This window comes from Oenanthe melanoleuca, chromosome 4A (assembly GCF_029582105.1).
Source record: "Oenanthe melanoleuca isolate GR-GAL-2019-014 chromosome 4A, OMel1.0, whole genome shotgun sequence".
Taxonomy (NCBI): Eukaryota; Metazoa; Chordata; class Aves; order Passeriformes; family Muscicapidae; genus Oenanthe; species Oenanthe melanoleuca.
Genome location: NC_079338.1, coordinates 10,825,278 through 10,829,099, shown reverse-complemented (window position 1 = coordinate 10,829,099; position 3,822 = coordinate 10,825,278).

The window sequence follows — 3,822 nt, the reverse complement described above, 5'->3', positions numbered from 1 at the left end:
CCCACTAGATAGCCTGTTCACTGCAGCTTAGTGTTGAGTAAAATCTAATTTACTTTATGTCAGAAGCCAGATACTTCAACCAAAAGGAAGCTTCCATAACCCATTGTAGTAATACTGCTTACAAAGTATACAAAAGCACAGGACCTATCCAGTTGGGTTTTAGATATCACCAAGATTAAAGCTTCCCTGCCCACTCTGTCCCCTATTCTGATGTTTAATTACCTGCATGGTGGAAAAAAAACCCCAAAAATCCAAACATGCACATATCAGTATTTCAAGTCACTGGTCTTAATTTAGTGGTGTCTGCAAACTTGTCTAGTTAATTGAAAAAAAAAAAAAAAAATCAAAACCCAAACAACAAAACCTTAAATAGCATTGACTCTAATATCTGTCTCAGCAATGTTAGTGGCACCAGTTGGATGTGGTGCTGTTGATCACAAGGTTGGGGCTTTTCAATTAAGCCAGTTTGTGTTTGTAGGAATAGGGCAGTAGATGATGACTTACATGTTTCATCCTGTTGCATGAAGCTGGATTTATTTCCTACTCTTACTGACTAATATCCACTGTGCCCTCCTCTCTGGAAAACAAGGCAAGTGAGCCATGAGACCAGTATGTCACTTTGTGAGCTACACAGTCATAATTGACATTGAAATATATCTTGGCCTGAGGGTCCCTTTTCTTTTTTCTTTTTTCCTTCCCCTTCCTTTGCAGAGCACCTATGAGAACAGACCATTCTGTGCATTGTATGTCTTGTGATTTGGGAGCAATAGATCCTCAGCAATTCCAGCTTTTATGGGTTTGGGAGCAAAGTGTCACTAGGCACTGGTGCTTTGTGGTGTGTAGAGGACCAGTGGGTCAGGATGAGGGTTGGACAGGTGTGAGGAAAGCAACATTCCCAAAATATCAGCAGTGATATCCACCATAGTTCTCTTTGTTCTGACTCTCTCCTGCCTGTGTTCAATTACTGACAATGGCCTGAGGGTCGGGGTGTATTTTAGAGCAAGGTCTGGGAATGATTTGCTTTAGCAGTAATGTAGTTTAGTACAAACAAATGGAGGTTACTTAGCTCCTGTTAATTGCTCTGGATACCAGGTGCTCTACCCCAGTGGTGGGTAAACAAGTGAGATGTCAGGGAGCAGTGAGGTCAGACTGCTCTGCAAGGGCAGGTGAGCTGGGGAGCCAAGGGTGATGCTGAGCCTGGCAGAGCAATGACCTTCCAAACCAAGGGTGAGTGAGACCTCTCCTGTATCTTTTCCCCATGTGGCTTTTCCCCAGAGATCTGGCTGCTGGGATTGCTGTGCCAGGTCAGAGCAGGCCTTGAGTAGCCAAACCCTGCCAGGGAGAGGCTGCAGAACATTTTGATGTTTGCATTACTGCAGGAGGTGTCAATCTCTCTAACACCTGAAGATTTGTAGGTGCTACTGAAGATTAACTGTAAGACTTGTTATTTTATCATGTGGAGTGTTTTCTTATGGTTGATAAAAGGAGATAGGATTTGAAACTTAGTGTGTTTTATTTAGTGACAATCATCTGTGAGACTGGCTGTGCAAAACAGATGATAGGCTGTTAATGAAGATTTCTCTGATATGTGTAAGACCTGAGGTATGTTGACAGCAGACAGAAATCAAAGGAAAATTTGTGTGATTCAGCTACAGATATGACAGAGGGTGAATTTGAGAGCAGTAAACCCAGCTTGAACATGATGTCTAGACTGTATTAAGGGAACCTTATTTCCAGATTAATATAATGCAAAAGAAAGGGGGTAGTGTTTGCACATCAAGAGACCAAGTCCATAGCCTGGTCTCTCTAGCTGAGCACAGGACCATCTGTTTCTTGCCTAGTGTTGGCAAGTGTCAGCTTTTGTTGCATTCCATCATCCTTGCTGCTCAGGGAAAATAGTTTGCTAATTAACAAGAAAAATCTCCCAATGTGTAATAAACATAGAGACCTTTCTTTAAAACTTTTCAGCTTTACTGGGAGGTGTCTGGTCTTCAGATATTACATCTCATAAATAGCTGTAATGTCTACTGTGATCTGATCTACTCTGCTCAGGAAAATGGCAGCATATTTGGAAAACAGATGGCCTTAGTCATGGTTCTGCTCCTCTGCTGGCCAAATGATGAGGCATCTCTTACTTTTGTGCTATTTTTCTTGCCATAATGTTTGCATGCTTGTTTAAATAGTATGGTTTTGTTGCATTGTAAGTAGTTGTGTGGTCATACTTCCACATCAAGCTGGCTTCTGTTTGTTCTATGCAGTTACTATTCAGAAATTTAATATGCTACTTGTTTGTTTTTCCAGATGCTTCAGTAGAAATGTTATATAAAATGGAATTTAATGTTAATCTTTGTGGAAGCACACTTGTAAATGCCATTCTTGCTGAAAACACTGCTGCCCAATGTTGCTCACTGCTTATGATTTCCAGTTAACTTTCAGCTATCTGACAATGCTTCTGTCCAAACCAATTTGATTCAAGCAGTTTGTGAGGCATTTTAGTGGATGTTTGATGAAAGTCAAGATACTGCAACTCCTGCATTCCCTTCAACTATTGTTGATTTTGTTTTTTGTAATTTGGTCACAAAAACCACTCAGTATTCCTTGTCCAAATTAGTTTTATTGGCTGTGCCACTGCAAGCAACAGTGAGCTTGGGAACTTCTTCCTGGGTTGAAGCAGGAAGGTTTTGTGACATTTGCCAGGGTTGCTGTCATTTCTACCTACACACACAGACATTACTCTGCAGGTGGTGGAATTGGAAAAGACCCACAGATGACAGTGACTAAGATTTAAGATGAAACAACTTTGAAAAATGTAGTCAAGGGAGTTTGTACTTCCTGGTTGGAATACAGTCAGAATTAAAACAAACATTGACAAATATAAATTCTCCAGTGCTCCTGCTCCTGACCAGCACAGTAACCTACTGCAATCAGCTCTGTACAGCAATAACTGACTCTGCTACTGCCTGTGTAGCTCTGTATCTTCCCAACGAGCCTGCCAGCCTCCTTTCAGGGGAACCTGTAGCTCTGAAAGTGCCCCTTAGACCTGCTTTATGTTCTCCATGTCTGCATGCTTCAGTGCTAGCACGAGGGACTCAGATAAAATGGGTTTGTAGTTAGAAGAGTGCTCAGTATGAGCTTCATGTATGGAAATACCACAAGAGGAAAACTTTCCAAGGTTATCTGCTGCTCCTGAGCTGAAAAAGGGTGAGAGGGGAATGGGGTTGAGCCCAGCAGCCTTCTGCAGTGCAGCTGCAGTGTGCAGGGTACAGCTAGTGTCCAGTTGGCTCTGTGTTCCAGTGTGATCTCTCCTTTCTTGGCAGAAATCCTGTGCTGACTAGGCTTCCCTTAAGGCCTCTTCCATTTGGAAATTTGTGTGAGAGCAGTTGCTGTTGCAGCTGTTCAATGTGCAGCCTTGCAGGAGGAACTCCTTGCATGTGTCTGAAAGGTTTCCTGCTGGGGCACAGAGCAAGTTGCTTTTAGTGGTGTCATGTCCTGATATTGTGGGGAATCACAGCACTGCTGAGGTGGTGTGCTAAAAGAGTATGTTTTTTTTTTCCCCCCAGTGTCTCTTGAAAGATAAGAATTCCTGCCTGTGTTTTGAGTCTGTGCTGCACAATGTTTGCAGCTGGCAATTTGCACAGGACCTATATCACATGCAGAATTTGTGACTGTGGTTGGGACTGTACATGAAATTATGTCATCTCTTTGTGGGTCAGGATCACTCAACGGTGTTGACAGCATCTTATTTCTCCCCCCTGTACCTCTACTGGCTAAAACAACCCAATACGCAGATTTTTCTGGAAAACTTGGGCAGAAGAGTGGAAA